The sequence below is a fragment of the Onychostoma macrolepis genome, chromosome 04 (genome assembly GCF_012432095.1).
Source record: "Onychostoma macrolepis isolate SWU-2019 chromosome 04, ASM1243209v1, whole genome shotgun sequence".
NCBI classification, from domain to species: domain Eukaryota; kingdom Metazoa; phylum Chordata; class Actinopteri; order Cypriniformes; family Cyprinidae; genus Onychostoma; species Onychostoma macrolepis.
Genome location: NC_081158.1, coordinates 10,542,441 through 10,562,954, shown reverse-complemented (window position 1 = coordinate 10,562,954; position 20,514 = coordinate 10,542,441). Strand labels below are relative to the sequence as shown.

The following is a 20,514-nucleotide window of genomic DNA, read 5'->3' as shown; positions in this document are numbered from 1 at the left end:
AAATCTCATTCATTCTAAGTCTCTAAATCTCAGTCTTTATTTAGGAGAATGTGATATTTTTAAGAACATCTAAATGTTCATACATAGTCAGTATTTATGGTTTATCTCAACTAGCAGCTGTATCAGATTATTGACTTACCATGAGCCATGATCTCTTAGAAAACAAGTTGTTTGAGCAACAACAAACACGGTCAATACAACAAACAACAGTCAATAACTTCAATTCTGTATTGTTTTACCTTTTCCTGATGAATGTCTGGCACGGTATTGGCAACTTATAATTAAAAAAAATCATACAATATAGTTTATGGCTTATTGGCCAAGCCTGAGTGTTTTCTTTATTTTACTATATATATGTCGGCCTATTTTGATATTTTCATATACTGTATTTACGGTTCATGTAAATTTACTTACAAACACAATTTTTTTTTAAAATAAAGATTCAGTAAAAATATTATTTAAAACTCTAATAATAATACAATTATAAAACAATAATTTAAAACAACAAATTAATAATTGTTCAAAAAAATATTTTCGGTTTCAGCTCAATTTTCATTTTGGTGCATCCCTAGTCGCTAATATTTTATTTATTCATAATAATTATATAATATTTTCATATGACACCACACATTGAAATTATTTAAAAAATTTGCACACAACAAAAAATGTATTGGGAAAATGTATTAATTTATTAAACTGATCTACCACAGATACAGAAGTGGCAGACTTGGAAACCAAGTATGACACAGAGATTTTGGAAAGAGAGACAGACTTCGACTCACAACCTACATACCAGGAGCAAGACAGTGACTCTGAGGGTCTAAAGAGTACACCTGAGCCCACGAAGGTACAGGAGGGAGAGCCTGAAGTAAATGTTCAGAGATCGTGTCCAAAGGTAAAAAAACATTTTTTTTATCTCTATGACAAGAGAAATGTGGAATGGGATCGAGCCACTAAAAGGGTCCTCAAAATTAAGACCACCTTGGACAGACCATGTGTATGACAGCTTTAAAGAAAAAAATCCATGTTGTACTCTCTCATTTAAATATCAACATGTCAAGACACCCTGGAGCAGAAAAAGAAAACCTTCCATATTTACAAATAAAGGCAGTCTGCACATTCCCATCTTGCCCAGCCAAATACTCTTTCACAATGATAAGTAATCCTGCTGCACTGGGTCAAGATGTGAAAATGTTAGTCGAACAAACTGGAGATATACAACACAGACTTTCAGAGAAAAAGGCTAGGCCAGCAACCACTGTAAAAAGAGGAAAAATAGCAAAGTCCATAACTCATGGACCCAGTCAGTATTTTTACAGCACACTACAATCAACACCAAACGAGCAACTCCTGGCTGGGAACATGACTGAATGTCTCAATAAAACAGTGTTGAAAGTGTAACGTTATGAAAGGTTTTATCCTTCATTTATAAATTTTAGCTTTAAGGAACCAAATCTTAGAAATTCGGTTTTGATCTGATTAATTGATATTAATCAAAATTGTATAATTTATACCTCATTAACAACTCGTCCAGCGAGTATTAACAGTATACATTCAGCAATGCTTCTTATTACTGATAAGAATACAGAATTTATTGGGAAATTTGCCTGAGCAACAGGTAACACGATCTATGGCAAATAGTTTAACGATTTGAAAATCAAGGCACCAGACTATTCATTAAAAATGAATCAAGCGTTTATTTACTATTCTAAGGCACAATACAAGTAACCAAAACACATACACACACATACACATATTATGGCAAGATCAAAGCAGTTTGAAGGAAGTTAAATATTCTCTTTTCTTGAGAAATAAGGACGACCTTGGACATCACAAACGGAAGACTCAGTTATTGTTATCTTTTAACGATTCATTCAATTCAACCAGCTTCAGCGAATAAGAGATTTGTTTGTTTACTTATCGTGCGTTGGGATTGAAGGCTGTTCTTAGGGGTTGCAGGAGAGAAGCCCAGGACTTTCCTTGCTGACGTGTTGTTATCGAGTGACGTCACTCGGGATTCCTTCTTTGGATTTGATGACTCTCTGGTAGCGCGCGAATAGCGAGTTTTGAAGTTCTCTTACGCAGCCGCTTGCAAGTTTTCTTTGGTCAGACGTGGCCAGGATGTTGAAGTCTTTTGTTGATCAGCCAGATGTTTGCAGCACGATCAGGGGGCAACGCCCAGACTTTCAGCCAAGTCTCTTGCAATTTTCACCAGTTGTTTCACCCCGTTCTTTGTTCTGAGCTGAGCGTTCAAATTTGGGGTGTCTGTTTTATCGGACAGAATTAAGTCCATCCCAGTCACTGTCTGACCCAATCACATTGTCTTTGTAGGGTGGAGCCCCGTCCCCCGTGACTAATATTTCGTGCATACATTATCTGCTCATAAATATGTCACCTGAGCCACAATATACTAGCAGATTTCTACAAAGTGTTATAATCATACCTTGTGAGGCTAAAAGTCAACATTCATCTATTTCAATGTTCTGGACTCATCATAACGTGAAATTTAATACCAAACATGAGATAGTTATATATTGAATACCTATAATTTTACCTACTAAATGGTTTAAGTCACAGATTAAAATATCCTAAATTCTGATAACTACAGTCAGATATATGAAACATAAAATACCACATTCATATATGTATTGTCTCTTGGATATATTGCTTTTAATAGCAGCAGTCTTTTCCGTCTCTGTGTGACTAGAGTGTCTTTGATGTCCGAGCACCAGAGACAGCATCATCTTGGAATGCAACTAGGAAAAGGGGGTTTGCTCTGGGGTCACCAGGATGTCTGTGCTGTAGGTTTATTCAAGTCTGGTTAACATATATCTGTCTTTCCTTGTTGATACCATCATTGAATTATGGTCAAAAGCACTCAGGGGATTTAGGGAGAATCTGGGCATGGAGCATGTCCAGATCCCACGTGCTTTGTACTGTCTGTTTATTCGACTTTATTTATGGTAAACTGGTCAAGACCAACATTGAAAATCCTGTGCTTCAAAGAATGGCCAGATGTTCTCCTCCCAGCTTCATGAGATAAGGAGAACCGACAGGAAGCTTAGTCAGATACTGTGAGCGTTGGATTGGTCATTTGTAACTTTTACGAGTTGATGACTGAAGGACTCAGGAATGTTTTTTTTGAGTTAAGATTATGCGTGTGCGTTCTTTTCGACCAGGTTCTACAAAAGTAATAAGCTCAGAAATGAGGAAAAAGGAGTCCATTCACTCTGACGTCTTGTTGGAAATATACTTGATGCAGACATTGCTCAAGGAATGTGACACAAAATACTTCAAAATACCAGGCTACATACAGCTTTTCAGTATGAATCCGTTCATTGTTCATATGTTCACAGAGCGTGGCATCAGCATTCTTGTGCATCATTTGCGAAGTAAGTCTCCTGTGTCCCTCTATCTTGATGCCACTGGAGGAGTTGTGTCAAAAATACCTGAACAGCCAAAGCGTGTGTTGTACTATGCACTCGTCCTTCCAGGAAATGGTAGAGATGCACCACCTCTTCCCGTCTGTGAAATGCTCTCCAATGATCACTCAGTACCACCAATCACATTTTGGCTCATGCAATTTGCATTGCATTTGTCAAAATACACACAAATAAATGTTCACCAGGTTGAGACTGATTACAGCTGGGCGTTAATACAAAGTGTAATGCTTGCTTTCACATCAGCTCTTACCTCGAACGAGTTCTGCATTGGGGAAAAATCATGGGATGAAATAAAGTCATATACTGTCTTGCACATTTGCTCTGCGCACATTTTGAAAGCTGTCAGACAGGCAATCTCTAGGCAAACAGATGACAAAGGACTGAGAGACTTTGCCACGTATGCTTTTGCAAGACTCCAAAATGCCAACAACATGACTGAATCAATAATTGTGTTTTCTGTGCATTTTGTGCCCTGCTCACAACCCCACAAAACACAAATCTTGTCAAAGAAAGTCTGTGTATTTTAGAGAGTGTAATTTCAAGATCCAAAGAGGATCCACTGGAAGAAACTACCCAATCTAAAGACATGTGGGAAATGTGTGAAAGTGAAGAGAGAAGACATGCAATGAACATCATTGGCAGATCACCATTCTTTGCTTGTTTCCAGCAGATCATGAAAGAGGTGAAGGAAGAAGTGGCAGGTGATGAGACATGTTTGGCAAAAGAGGACAACCCATACTTTTGTCCAGGCATCCTCACTGTACTCTTCGATACCTACCTTGGATACCTTCCTCTTTGGAGTGGCTTGCTGTTGGGAGACCTGACAAGGTATGAATCTCGTCAACAGGAATTAGTGACAACATTGAAACTACCAAAAACAAGAGATACCAACTGTCACATAGAAAAGTGGTTTGGAATTGTCAAACATTCCATAATGCATAAAGCAAAAAATGTCAAACCAGAAACCTTCATAAGAAAAATGAATCAGTCTCTGCAAGCAAGGTATACAGAGAATATCATTCAGCATAACCTTCCTCAAAAGCTATTACTCCAACCTGAGCCACCTATCAACCTTGATCAGTGTCAAGAAACTTGGATGAAGAAGAAGGAAGAACGTTTCCCAGACACCAAATCCAAATTCTTTTCTGTTCCAAAGAGCATCCCTTTTCCCCAGAAAAAGAAAAGAAAGATCCGCAAAGATGTGGCAGAAAGCCAGAAACGGTCAAGTCCTGAACCAATTCATTTTCCTGCAGAGGCACTCCCAGTAGAGAAAGAGGTAATTAAGTTAGTACAACAAATAAAACTATTTATATATTCAGCTAACCTATTATTTACTATATGAAGTGTGTAAAATTGACAGATTGACATGTTATGGACAAAACCGCCCAATGAGCTGGTTGTAGCCATTGTGAAGTCTGAAAGTCAGAATCTGGAGTTCCTGTTACATCACAAGGAGTTCCTAACACTGAAGCCGCATGGCTGGTTATTTGCAGAGGTACACATATCATAACAAAAATTGTACAAGTAAATATTTTTGTACCTAAGACAAAGTACTAAATGTTTTTTCTCAATGTATGTACTAATTTAAATAAATTGAATAAGTGCAATGCTTTATCACTTTTTTTTTTTCAGACGATTGAGTGCTATTTAAGAGCTGTACTTAATTCAAAGGGTGCAAATCTGTACCAGCTAAGCCATTACACTACAGGTGTAATTTTAAATGACACAAACGAAGACCGTGTCCAACGGCAAGGATTGAAAAAAGTGAGTGCAACTACTTATGATTCTGCATTTTTACATGTACATGTATTTTACAGTACACAAATATGTTCAGTTACATTTCTGATATACAGGTCAACTTTGAGTAATATGATGGGGTCATATCTGTTGTAAATATCAAAGACATGCACTGGAGGTTTGTGGTAAGTAAAAATATATTATTATTAAAAATCCAAATATTGTGTTGTATGAGCTATTTCAGGGATAAACATGGATACACCCATACATAGATGTTTACTATTTTCACAGACATCTAATTAAATTACTAATTAACCTTTTTTTTCTATTTAGTATATACATGCTATAACTAACACCATTTTCATACTTGACCCTCAATGTGGTAATCATGAAATGGAAGAAGCTACACAAGCGTGCACCAAATTTGGGTATGTTATCTTGCTTAAAAAACCTGTAACCTTTTTAGATCTACAACACTAATATTGGTATATTAGCATATTGATGTTGCTGAAGACCACCACAACCCCACACACTGTATTTGTCCTACAATAGGGAATATTTCAGGATGAGAGGAAGCCTGTATGGAAGAAAAGACTGGGTGGACACTATGTGGAAGCCTGGGACAATCAACCATTCATTCCAGGAGGATGGTTTCAGCTGTGGTGTCTTTGTGATGCGGGTAAGGGAAAAGTACTTTACATAAACACTGTTCTCACCTTTTCCTGACTATTAATGTTCACCACTCTCCTTCTAGATGGCCAAGCAGGTGGTGGAAAACTTTCCAAAAATCCCTGAGAGCATCAATATACCACCCGGCAAGGAGGAGATGTTCCACATTAGGAAAAATGTGGCCAAAGTAATTTTGCAGGCATCAGGTATTGGTAAACTATTTTGAAACGACAGTTTATTTCCAGAGACAGAGTGATGGAGTATAATTATCTACATTATCATAATTACCCTCCAAGCTAAATTTGCAGGTCCATATGGTATTGAGGAAAAGTTAAGTGACACGGACTATGTAGTAAAAACCCCTGACCGCAAAAGGAAAACGAGGGTATGTCATATTAATATGCTAAAATTGTATATTTCTCGTCCTCAGCCCCACTGCACAGTTCCATCTCCTGTTATTGTGTCTGTGAGTGCAGGCCCCTCAGATTATTCACCTAGTGTAGATGATCTTAGAATTGGAAGTGCATGTTTGTCTGACATTTCTCTGAAAAATTCTGAAACTCTTGCAGTGTTTAGTTCGAAACTTTCACACCTATCCAGTTCGTCTCAAAAGGAACTTATGCAGTTGATTGGGAAGTATTCTTCACTGTTCTCAGATGTGCCCACTGTAACAAATGTTTTGGAGCATGATATCGATGTTGGTGATCATAGTCCGGTTAAGCAAAATGCTTATCGCATCAATCCAGTAAAACGTGAGATCATGAAGAAAGAAACACAGTACTTAATTGAGCATGGCTTAGCTGTGCCAAGTTCAAGTCCCTGGTGTTCCCCATGCCTCTTAGTTCCTAAGCCAGATGGAACGTCACGTTTCTGCACAGATTACCGTAAAGTTAATAATTTGACTAAATCAGTCTCTTTCCCTCTTCCTAGAATAGATGATTGTGTTGACCGCATTGGTCAGGCAAAATTTGTGACCAAGTTAGACTTTCTTAAGGGGTATTGGCAGGTGCCACTCACTGATCGTGCCTCCGAAATCTCCGCTTTTGCTACTCCAGATGTTTTCCTGCAATACAAGGTTCTTGCTTTCGGCCTGAAAAATGCTCCTGCCACTTTCCAGCGTTTAATGAGTAAGGTGTTGTTTAATGTGAAACATTGTGAAGCCTATCTTGATGATGTGGTTTGTTACTCTGATACATGGGAAAGTCATTTAAAAACTCTAGAAGTCGTCTTTTCTAGGTTCCAAGAAGCTAATCTCACCCTCAATTTAAAAAAATGTGATTTCTGTCATGCTAAGGTCACCTATTTAGGGAAGGAGGTCGGTCATGGAACTGTTCGACCAGTGGATTCTAAAATTCGTGCTATCATTGATTTCCCCTCTCCTAAGTCTAAAAGAGAACTCCAGAGTTTTCTTGGCATGGCCGGTTATTACAGAAACTTCTGTAAAAACTTCTCAGATGTAGTAAAGCCTCTCACTGATGGTCTTCGAAAAGATGTTTCTTTCGTTTGGAGTTCTAACTGTCAAATTTCTTTTGATTCTCTAAAAACGTTGTTGTGTAGTTCTCCTGTCCTTGCTGCCCCAGATTTCACCAAACCATTTAAACTCGAAGTGGATGCCAGTGGAACTGGTGTGGGTGCTGTCCTACTACAAGAGGATGATCATGGAATCGACCACCCCGTATGCTTTTACTCCAAGAAATTTAATCGACATCAGTTAAATTATAGTACCATAGAGAAAGAAGCTCTAGCTCTTCTATTAGCATTGCAGCAATTTGAAGTGTACGTCGGGTCCAGTTCCCAACTTGTTGAGGTTTTTACCGATCACAATCCACTTGTTTTTCTTCATCGCATGTGCAATAAGAATCAAAGACTCATGCGTTGGGCCCTCATTTGTCAAAGTTTTAATTTACAAATCAGATACAAGAAAGGTGTTAATAATATTATTGCTGACTCCTTGTCACGGTGTTATGTATAAACCTGTTGCCATGTTTATTCTTATGTGTGGGGGTGTTACAACCCTTTGGTTTGTATTCTCTCGTTTCTTTCTCTCTTTTGTTTTAGAAGTGTTTGTGTCCAGGTACGGTGCTGATTGGCTCCTACAGGCTAATTATTGGCCCATCTTGATTGGTGCATTCGATTCCAGGACACCTTAAAAGCCCTGATGTCACTTCCTTTGGGAGGGCATTGTGTTGTTGTGAGGAGAGAATTGTTGGTTTTGGTGGCTGTGTGCACGCGCGTGTTTATATGCATTTTGATTGTTAAGAGTGATCATTGTTTGTCTTCTGAAAAGAGTTACAGATTGTAAGTAGGAAACTGTTTGGTATTTTGACCCGATTGACTGTTACTGACACTGATTTGGATTCCCCTTTTAACACTGTTTGCTTGAGCTTGTAAATAGTTTGCACATAATTGTAAATCTTGAGGGTTTGGGAAAGTAAGGAGTTTGACGCCATTATTATTTATTGTAAACCTTTTGATCTCTGTTTCTGGCTAGGAAGTTAGGTTAAAATATTGTACTTTTATTTTCCTTTCTTTTTGTTAGGGTTTAGGTAAGAGGTTTTAAAGTAAGAGTTTTTGTTTGTTATTTTGGCCAGGTCAACTCCCAAAGAAAATTCCCTATTTATTTGCTTGACCACTGTTTTTTTTTGTTTGGTTTCATTAAAACCCTCAAAAGATTCCCCGCTTCCACTCTCTCTTTTCATGTTGCGTCCTTTACCCCTAGACGGGGTGTAACAGTCTGCTGGACCGAGGAGGAAGACTGAGGCGGCATCTGCTGAACCGAGGAGGAGGACTGAGGCGGCGTCTGCTGAACAGAGGAGGAAGACTGAAGCGGCATCTGCTGGACCGAGGAGGAAGACTGATGCGGCGTCTGCTGGACCGAGGAGGAAGACTGAGGCAGCTAGGAGGAAGACTGAAGCGGCATCTGCTGGACCGAGGAGGAAGACTGATGCGGCGTCTGCTGGACGAAGGAGGAAGACTGAGGCTGGGTTGGTGGTGAAGCATGGGTGGCGATGTGCTACAGCAAATTTGCCCGAGTTATTACAGTCGCTGAACAATAGCAGCAGTGAAAGTGGGACTTTGCCCGACATTTTAAACTACATTTTAGAATGGTGAAATCTGAAAGGGCAAAAAAAGAAAATAAGTTTGTTGAAAATTGCCTAAATTTAACCTTCACTTGTTTGCATTTTGCTCTGGACAGTGGACAGTCGCAAGACAGAATTTTCATCAGCACCATCCATGTGCAAACTGAGCCTTACTACAAATTCGCAAGCAATTCAATCAGAAGCATGCACAGTGCATTGCTGGCTGGTTCGGCACCATATTAAACTTTTAACTAAAGCGACATAAGCAAAAGACTGTTAAACTCACCATGATGTTGCACTGCCCACTGAAAGTGATTTTTGATGTGATAATACATCAGTTGTGGCATACTGGTGTAACTGCAGAATGGGCACTAATTTCCATGACAAAATAGGGAAAATTAAGACAGCTATTTAAAATTTTTTTTTTTTTTATTTATTTTTTTTTTTACATTTTTCTATACTGTGTTTCTCAATCTTACACCCGAAAACTAAAATGTGAAAAATTAAATGAAGAAAATTGTAAAAAGGTCTATTTTCAACCAAGAAGCTACCTTTTCTCATCAGCATTTGCAAAGGTCACCGGCAGAGGGAGCAAAGACGTGGCAAATGATTACAATGGCATGTTTAGAAGGGCATGCAGAAATGATCATTAACATGGTTAATGATCATATGAATTATAAAAATATTTCTGCGCACCTACTCCAGATGGGTGTGCAAAAATGCTCTGCAATTAGTGTTCGCAGATTTTGCAGAGAACATGGCATAAAAAGACAAGGCCACATTGATGATACGAATTTCCTAGAATCGCACATGAACGCTCGTGTTACCCACATATGCACTTGAATGCAACAAGTTTGTAATCACTACTTCACAATAGGGAATTATCAAATTTTCGATAGCATGTGAACACAGCGTAAGACAACCTAATCTAGTTATTTTAATCAAATGTGCAAATGCATTTGAAGAGACAAATTCGTCAGACGTGAATCAGGATGAAAAGAACACTCTTTGTATACAACTCAGATACACTAGTTTAATGCATACCAGTGATTATAATGAAATAAAAAAAATCTACTTTGTTTAACAGGTGGGGCCAACTTTTGGGGCGCAAATTCATGACAGGTTACCCGTCATCAAAAGGCGTACATGCAGGTGAACTTCGGGTCAGAAAAGCGCTACGACAGGGTCATCAACCATATCATGAATTATGGCAAAAGCTTGGCATTGCCCAGTTTTAAGGGCCTTGTCTAATAATTTCAAGTCAAAGTTTACTAACTATGTATGATCATTGCTTATTCCTGAGAGATACTGTCATGCAGGGGCAGTGTCGTTATAACAGCTTGTTTTGTGAACTCTTAGGGAGTACGCAATCTGAATCCAGTCCCTTATAATGCTGAATACATGGGACATAAACTACACTTGGACCAAAATGAGAAGCTGGTGATGTTTGGTGTGACACATGTTGTGGCAGTAGATGGATTCAGCAGCCAAATAGTGGCATATAACACCATGCCTGTTAAAAACAACTTAATCTATCAGAAAGTTTACAGGTGTATATAAGTTCCATTTGCATTTTTTTTATTTATTATTTTGTATCAGTCTTAAACCAGTGTGGTTCTCAATTCTTGACCTGAGTGATCACAGCACTGCACTTTTCAGATGTCACAGATTGTAACAATTTTTGACTCCCTGACCATATTTTGCTTTGGGTCCCATATCCATTTAAAAAAAATAAAAAAATTATATATATATATATATATATATATATATATATACACCTAGTTTTTAGGCCCATGAATGATTTGATATAGTTATGTTAAAAATAAGTTTGAAACAGTTGTCGGGAGCGCGGTGGTGGTGACGCTGAAGGCAAGCGACTGTGGTGCTGTAGTTCGTTTATAGCCGGAATTCTACTGTAAAATATACAGTATCAAAGTTTTAGGTTTTAACTTAAATTTACAGTTAAATACCGTAATTCCATTAACTGATATAATGTTAATATACCAACCTATTGAAGTACTGAAATCTGTTTTTAGATGTAACATACAACCCTAATAAACATAACTGATGAGAAAAAACTAAGAAGAAACCTAGTTAATTCAAACAAAATTTGTAATGCAATGCAGGGAATTCTGGGAACGTCAATTTACGGTTTTCCCCTGTAAATTTTACATTCTTTTTCACTTCCAAAAGTGGTATTTCACTGTAAAATTGTCTGAAATGTCTATTACAGTTTTTCTCCATATATATTAGGGGAACTTACCGTTAACCATTTAACAGGTTTTTACCGTAGCTTTTTCACAGTTTTTTTTACCGTTAAAATCACGGTCATTTTTTACAGTGTGCTCAATACATGTAGTTATCGCTGCAGCCCGGAGACCTGCAAGTGGGAGGAGCTTAAGCCAAGAACAGCAAGTGGGAGGAGCTTGGGAACCGCAAGTGGGAGGAGCTTATGCCACAAGTAGGCTGGATTCAGAAACGAAGCATGTCTTTATGAATGGATTGTTTAAAAACAGATGCGCAATTGTTGTGCTTTGGCTTTGCTTGGAAGTATTTTTGTTGGCAAAACAGACAATAGGCCTATTGTGTCTAAAATTTAACTCAAACTTGTTTGTAGAACTGTTGTACAATATCGATGTCATATTTGCGATCGTGCTCATTTAGGAAAGTGGCACTCTTGCTTGAGTCATATTACTGTATAGTATGTTACTTAAAACAAAAACTCATATAGGGATATTTTGGCTTTCATAACTTGAATTATAGGTTCATTCTAACTGTATTCTTATAGGCTTCATTGCGCAGTGAATGCTTTTGAACTCTTAAGGCGAGCTTTTGTTTGGTTTTTGCTAAGTGAATGATAATGTTGATAGACAGATAATGTCCATAGACATTTCCCATCACCGGCTTAAACCACCACAAGAACTCATCCTTCTCGAGCCATTTTTCTTTAAACCTTTACCCATTTTAAACTTGTTTGAAAGCTGATCAACATGGCTGTAGTTCAACATGTATTCCGCTGCCTCAATCATCTTGCTTGATGACGCAGTAACTATCAAGGAGGGAAATCTTCAAATTGTTGCAGCAATATGTCAAATCTAAATTTAAGTAATTTTAAGTCTTTTATCAGGAAACCTTAATTTAGCACATTTTAAAAACCAGCAGACACCATGTATACTCCTCAGGTGTATAGAACTACTGCTTTTTAATTTGAATCGACCAGGCAGGAGAAAACACAATCCGAAACAGGCCAGGTAGGGTTAGGCAAACTATAAAAGGCTCTGTAGGGTAGCTAAAGCTAGGGCAGCGATAAGTGCATACAATGCTCGGCAGTGAGGGGGAGAAAGTCTATGGTTTATGTAGGGTGTGTGATCAGTGCAGTCAGCTGTGTGTGCAATCAGTGTAATCAGCTGTGTATGTGTCATCAGTGCAATGGATGATGGGAAATGCAGTCCAGTGTGATGTATGGTGTGAGAGTCAATGTGGTGAGCGAGTGACCTCTGGTGGTGAGTGAACGGAAGTTCATAGACCGGATTCGTGACAACGTGCTTTAAATGTCCTTTAGTTAAGATTATTTCATTTATTCACTATACCTTTTACTAATGTCTCATTGCAGTTTTAGTTTGGCTCTAGTTTTGTATTTATTCCAGTTTATATGAAACGGTTCCTGTAGCGTGGATTAAAATTCATATACAGAGTAAATCCTTCACTGAATATGTTAAAAATAAGTTTGCCAAAAACAGTTGTCGGGAGCGCGGTGGTCGTGACGCTGAAGGCAAGCGACTGTGGTGCTGTAGTTCGTTTATAGCCTAAGTTTTATTTAGGCTTATTATTTTGTGAAGATTATCTTGATGGACAAAACGTGAAAGTTTCATGAACTATGATTGAACACAGAGCTTATTTTTTGCAATTATCCAAAAGCCTATGGAAAAATCCTATTGGCTTTTTGTTGAGGAACCAGTTTCAAGCTAACCGCCGATAAAGTGACAATTTCTTTACCCGCCCCAACCCGACCCGTGGGTTATGAGACGACCTGAGCATCACTAATGTCCTTGTCTTTTAACGTAACTCTCTTAGAGCCCCTAAAGAGCGTGTATGTGTCCATGGCTTTGAAAGTTTCATGTCTTGCATTCGCGTGTGCTACAGGTTTCCGTTCTTTTCAAACTTCCGGGTCATATATCTTAATCGAAAAATCAAAATGTAAAATTCAATTTTTAGGCCATTATTCAAAAAATTGTTATTTGGAGAAGATTAGGTGTCTGTAAAAAAAAAAAACATCATTTTAAATAATTATTAAAACAAGGTAATAAAATGATAAATTAAAAAACGATTTGTTTTTTCGTTTTTTTTATTTGAAAACAGATATGGATATCTGGGTTTGGCCAGCTATGCAAATTCTGCACACCCAATTTCATTGGCCTTTTCTCCGATATGTCAGAGGTGTTTGGACTCCCAAGAGTGACCCCTAGTGTTGTACACTCGACACAATGTTGAAGTGAACGACAAAAGGGGAACCAGCGATTCCCTTACTCCAAGTATGGACCAGTGATGGCTTCTGCTTCTGACCAGAGTGTTATTCTGCAAAGAGAAGAAAAACTACATGAAAGAGTCACAGTCAATGTCAGGTTTGTTGTCATTATAAGCATGTGAAAACATAAATAAAAAAATCCAGTTTCTTGAATCTTCAATGCAGCATACAGTGCATTTGTCAGTTCTCCAGGACTATAGACAGAAACAATTATGAATAATATACAGAAAACAGATACCTTTTCTGTGTGAAGTTACCAGTGCATATTGAATAAGATAAATATACAGTACATTTTAGTTTTTGGTAAACCATCTGCACTTCATTGGAATAGAACTACCATACTACTCTCTATATATCTATTTTAAAACCTTTAAAACAATTTTAAACAGGTTTAAACAAATCCTGTTCCTGGAGATCTACCTTCTTGCAAAGTTCAGTTCTAGCCTTAATCAAACAAACAAGAACCAGCTAATTAAGATCTTCAAGAGCACTTTACAGACAGGTGTGTTTGATCAGGATTGGAGCTGAACTTTGCAGGAAGGTAGATCTCCAGGAACAGGATTCGTTTAAACCTGTTTAAAATTGTTTTAAGGGTTTTAAAATTGTTCCTAGAGTCTCTCAAGGTAATCCAAGGAAACCAAGGAATAAGGAAAACATTCAAAATGTACAATGCTGTCTACTGGGCAGTCTCCAGGAATTTTTTTTTAAATAAAATTGGTTTTTGGCTTGTGTGATTAACCCTCTGGGGTCGACAAACGCATATATGCGTTTTGAGGCAGATTTTCCTGATAAGGCTGAAATGAGCTTGAATTACTCTGCCATTTTTGATTGTACAGATAAGAGCAATACACCATTCGAATCTGTAAGGGGTCTACTTTTATTTGTATACACTCATAATAAAAACTAAACTTTGTGCTTTTGAAGAATAAAGAAAACAAACAGGGTGCGCTCTCGGTCTTCTCCGTCTCCGCGAACTGTTTTTAGAAATGCGTCACTAAAATGAACTGTAACTCAGCAAATACTTCACACAGAGACATGAGAAATATATCTATAGAAAGCTTGACATGTCTACTGTTAAATGAAGTAAGTCTTACCGAAAACAAATATTCTGTGATAAAGTAATCCGTATGAAACCAAGGACATGTCCAGTTTTTCCGTCTGATCTCATTATCTCTAATTAGGTCACACCCACGCGCTGCTCGCGCTATTGTTATTACAAACCTCCACGCGAGCCACGCGGCATGTAAACGCCCACACCCCCGTAAACAAAGCAGCAACGCGTTCATCTCGGATACTTTTCAGTTTTGGAAGAACACGCTGAGAGGAAAAAGCCTTGTATTTACCCCCAGAAGACGCGCTGAGAGGAAAAAAGCTTTGTTTACTTCACAAACAGAACGCGAGCGCAGCTGGAGCCGCGGAGGAGGAGATACTTTATACCGAGTAAGTAATGTTTCTTATTGGCATTCGATCATGTGTTGTTGTGACAAAGTTGAACGCATTTACTGGTGAACTTTTCCCAAACTATAACTCCAGAATAAAATGTGTAAAATCGAGTGCAACATTTTGAAATATGATAGGCAACCTTTCATTGCATTTAAATGTTGCACGACGTGAGGATAGTTATATGTTCTATGCTTTATTTATTCTGAATAGTACAAATATGTAGGCCTATATATTATAATAAATATAATGTACTGTTTTTGCTGTATTTGGATCAAATAAATGCAGGCTTGGTGAGCTGAAGACACTTCTTACTGTTACTGTTCTACACAAATCTTACTGTTTAAATAATTTGACTGGTAGTGTATGTATTGTCACCATGTTTGCTTTGTCTTTGTCCGTTCATTGTGTTGCTCACATCTGTTTTGTGTTTTTTCATGCAGTTTCTGCTGTCTCCTGTTTTCCTGGGTTCCAGTTTCCTGCCACTGTTTTGGATATTGCACCCACGATGTCTTGACTCTTCTGTTGTTTATTTGTTTGTTTGTTCCTAATAAACTGTTTAACTGCACTCGCAAGTGAATCTCAAGTTATTTTATGTGATAGTTATATGTATACACATTTCTTTTTTCCTCCCATTCTTTCTTGTAACTCTTCTCTCTCAGTCACACCTGACTGAATGGCTCATTATGGAGCTCATTATGCGGGCCTTTGTCTTCTCAGGTGTGAGTCACGCCCTCTCGCATAGAGCCTTTCCGCTCAAAAAGTGACTTAGAATCTTTAAATCAATATATTGTTTTCTGTGAGCAAGTAAACAAGATGATTTACATGTCATTTTGAAGCACAAATTCTAGGCTACAAGATCCAGTTCTCAAAAGTCTTGTGAACAAATGTTCTGTATGTGTTTTATGGCCTTATTTCAGTGACTTCAAAATTTTAGTTTTTCACTAACCACGCATAAACGTTTCTTTCTCAAAAACAAAATCATGTACATAAATGCTGCTCACAAATTATTGTAGCCCAGTTTGTGCTGTTTGCAGTGATATAAGACTTTAGCCATTTATATGTTTATAAGCAACTGAAAAAAGCACAAATGTAAGGGCATGTCAAAACTTCTCCAGGCCCCCAAAACACCCTCAGACCCCAGAGAGTTAAGCACTCAACAAGCATCTCAATTTATGACGGAGACTGTAGTTGACAAGAGCATTCACCTCAATATCAGTTGTCATCTACTCACCCTCATGTTCCATACTGTATGACCTGTATGATCTTAGACAATCAAAGAATATTAACAACTGATAGCTTGTCAGTATTCACTTTCATTTTTTTGGAGTGAATGATTTCTGTCTGTCAGTCATTAACATTCTACCTAAAACAAGAATGAGATTTATTTTATTTTTTTGTCTCAACTTCAGTCAGAGAGATGATGGCAGCAGTGGCTTGCAGGATGTGTTTGAAAGAATTGAAGAAGTTGTGCTGGCTGCTCAAGGCCTGCAAGAAGTCACGTCAGTAATGAAGGAGCTCTCCGACGTTGCCTCCAGTAACAGGAGAACCACACTGGTGATGACAAACTTCCAAGCACAACAGCTACAGACAGCATTCAACTGTCATGTATGCAAAGGTTTGCACCCCAGCTCAATATTTTTAACACAATCTGATGCTTTGCATTAAAGCGGTGAACTTTAACCATGTGTTAAACTTTTTAAAGGTGCACACAGTAGTTCTTTGTACTACTCAGTCTAATATAGCAGTTGTTTTAGACTTGCCAAAATGACTACCATATTATGTATTAAGCATCATGTAAAAACAATAGCTCAGTTGCTGCTGCTTGCTATTTTTAATTTTTTCCCAAATTACTGTTATTTTTTTAGGAATTGACTTTATAATAAGAGTGGGGGAAAACTGGAACTTTTAACCAGACAAAATGAGTAAGACAAACTTTATTTATTGAATCTCTTATTTCACAGGACCCTTCAAAGAGCCAATGTTTGCAGTCTGTTGCCGGAGCATTGTGGGATGCAAAGTATGTGTGTTGCAATGGCATGAAACTTCTAGCCAGTGTCTTAAATGTAGACAAGAGTGCACCAATGTTTATGAAGTCACAGGCCTTTCTGATGCATTATCTGTTCTGAAAGACATTATTTCTGTTGACTAAACTCTGAACAAATTTGTTAATGTTGTTTCTCTGCTTTTTCTGTTATTTATGGTTCATGTTGTGTATCTTTTTGTTGTTTCAATGAGATCCAGCAGAGCTAGTTTAAAGTACGAGAAGTCACCGTTCACAGTTTTGTTGTAACATATTTCTATATCTGGGTGTAGTTCAGCAAAGTGGTGTTCCACACATGCTCTTTGTCTCTCTGAAGAAAAGGGATCTCTTCCAAACACTGAATGTCTGGTCAGTGAAGAGCCTAGTTCTGCTTCGTAAAGTTCAGCTGTTTCATTGGCATGTGGCAACAGTTCCTCTGAGATTTTCTTTAGACATCCACCCTCTGCCAAAACATTGGGAATGCCTTTGCCTGGAGTAACAAAATTTCAAGTCAGATTGACAGTCCTTAATCATTGTTATTTTAATAAAAGTGTTCTTTCAGTATACCTGGAATACGGTGTTCATTCCAAGCTTGTACAACTCTACTGATGCCAAGGTGGCATAGCTGGCATGTGAAGCTGGAGACACAGTATCTGACAAGATTGTCCTCCATGTCCAACAATTCCTGGTCCACTAGCTCTACAAGTGCTGTTTTTAGTGGATAATTAACCCTATTATTTATCTCTGGCCACATCCTTTCAACTGTGTGGTTCTGTGATTTGTGGAAACAGAAGAACATTGATTTAAAGGGGTCATATAATGCCATTTTTGTACAAGCTAATATGATTCTTTAGGGTCTAAATTGAAAGTTTGTAATATACTTTCTCATTAGTATTGTAAGAAAACACTCATTTTACCTGCTCAAAAACAGCTCTGTTTTCAGCACACGGTTTTAGTGCGTGTGTTTTTAAATGCTAATGAGCTTTGCTCGCCCCGCCCCTCTGTTCTGTGAAACAGAAAACATGCATGTACCCTGAATGTAAACATTAGCCACATACATCGTGAAGCGTGCTAGCGATTTGCAAAGATTAATATAAAGATTAATATAAAGGTTAATTAAACGTTACACTCACTTCTTCTGGAGGTTCAGCAGAAACATGAATAGTTGGTACCGATTCTTTTTTCAGGAGCAGCTTCTTAGCAAAACCAGCTTTATACTGACCTTCATTTATAAAGCAGTCTGGTGAAAAATGATTCGCGCAAACATGAAAACATTGACGTTGCTCGTGGGGAATATTCCCTTCAAAAGCAAAACTCAGCCACTGTGTCTTCAGCGGTTCGGACTTAGGAACATCAAAATGACTGCTGTGTTCATTATTGCACCCGAGAACAGAACACCACAATCGCTTAGACGCCATTCTGCTCATAGACAGCTCCAGCGTATATCAACAATGACGCGCGGACTATGATTGACAGCTCGCTCACGAGCAAGGTCTGTGTTGAAACACTGCTGTCAATCAACCATCGTGGGAGGCGTCCGACCGTGTGGCGTCACACGGTCGAACGGCTTGATTTGAGACAGGGTAAAAGAAATAAGGAGATTAAAAAAAAAACACTGGATGGATTTTTATCATTTTATGATGGTTGTGTACAGGCACTGCTAACACACATTTCAGTACAATCAACTTGTAAAAGTGCATGTACCATTATATGACCCCTTTAAGTAGTTATTTTAAACTGCTGATGTGAAAACATGTTTTTGAACCATATGATCAGCTTTTGTATTAGTTTAATATCTGTCACAATCACCAATATGTATAAGGTCTACGACATGGAGAACAGTTCTGAAGAACAGGGGTTATTTTAACAACTTGGGACAAACAAGAGACTACCACAAAACATTTATACAGCCTTTGTCCAGGCAATAATGCTTTGTATTAAGAATCAAGCCTATGTAAACATTTAAGCTGGTAAATTCAGTGAATTTGGTTTGTGGACTACACGTAAACATTGCTTTTTCAAAGTAGTACTATATATTATCCCTCTTATATTTTAAGAAATTATCATTCTGGTGTATGTAAACTTAGAATCACAACAGTGCCTCTTTGTTGTATGCACCAGCAGCTGTGATTTTCTTCAATATTGGTAAAAAAAAAAAGTATTTTCACAATTTACCTATATTATGCAAATCGAGCTCATACTGTACCTTAGTTGATTGTGTTTGCATGTAGGGTTGTCTCTCTGGTCTGTTTCGGTAACCTTCAATCATTTCTTGAATGAATAAGGATAAGTAAAATTCCTTTCCATGGTCCACTCTAACTTGGTCCCACATCCCATGGTTAACAACTGCAGATCTGGGAATAATAATAATAATAATAATAACAAATACTACTAAAATGCAAATTCACGAAAATTTCTCACCTGTAAACGTCCTCGTAAATTAAAAGGTTGTTCTTTATTGGCATGGATGAAAAAGAAACAATTTTGCTGCTAAATCCATCAATTGCCAGAACATGTGTTGCTCCAAACATTGCCAGTTTTTCATTCTGGTCAATGTGCAATTTATGGCCCATGCGTTCCGCAGTATAAGGAACTGGATTCAGGTTACGTGCACCCTGAACACACAATTAAGTATGGGTTATTGTTGGTGTATAACATCCTTTATAAAAATTCAGGAAATGTCGCCAAGACAGTTTACTAACTTTAGTAAACTGAAATGTCTCAGCTTAAACGAGTTTATTGTGCGATAATGACTGTACGTTATCCCTACTTTATTGGTCAGCTGCCATATAAATAAATACAATACATATTTTAGAGAGCAGTAGTATATATTTTGAGAGTAAAGATCACAGAACAGTTGATAATAAACCGGCTTAGACACCCCACTGTAGCCTATTTATTAAACACACGCACACTTACATGACATCGCGCTTCATGGTATGGTTGTTGGATGGTTCTCAAAAGTTGGCCCACTCTGCCCTCACCCGCTCTTATCCCATTTGCCGACAGGTATCCTGTCATGAGTTTTCTGCCAAATGTTGGCCCTGTCTATTAGGACACGAAAAAGTATGTTTAATGAAAGGGTATGTCTGCTGCCACAGTCCGTGAAGTACCGTAATTAGCGACTAAAACAATGAAATATTGTCCTTACCTCACTTATGGCATTAGCTATTGCCAGTTCTAAATGGGAGTCCGATACATGTCCTCTTCTTACAATGTTGTGCTGTGCACAAAATCTTCGGATACTCATTGCAGAACAGCCGCGACCAGCACCATGTTGAACGGTCCCACTTTATATTAGGTGGCCTTAACTACTATGTACTTACATTTAAATTAATAATTTGGTACAATGCACTTATTGTGTACATACATGTTTTTACATTGTACTTATATTTTTAAAAATACCAATATGTAATTACATCTGTAATTAATTTGTGTAATTACATTTATAATTACACTGTTGACCCATCCCTTACACCTTAACCCACCCTTAAACCTACCCAGTCCACTAAACCTGTCCCTAACCTTACCCATATCCCACCTCAATAGCAGTAATTTTTTTTTGCAATACAATATGAACACAGTAAGTACATTGTA

General features: G+C 37.9%; 1 protein-coding gene across 3 annotated transcripts in view; it reads left to right on the top strand.

Annotated features, from left to right (window-relative positions):
* Positions 1-5,103: 5,103 nt before the first annotated feature.
* Positions 5,104-20,514, top strand: part of LOC131538716 (zinc finger protein 658B-like) — a 72,612-nt gene continuing 57,201 nt past the window's right edge. For all 3 annotated transcript variants that reach the window (XR_009270649.1, XR_009270647.1, XM_058772778.1), the window contains exons 1-5: positions 5,104-5,207; positions 5,278-5,365; positions 5,514-5,608; positions 5,733-5,859; positions 5,935-6,055. The gene's annotated coding sequence lies outside the window, so the exon portion shown is untranslated. The remainder of the gene's footprint in view (positions 5,208-5,277; positions 5,366-5,513; positions 5,609-5,732; positions 5,860-5,934; positions 6,056-20,514) is intronic.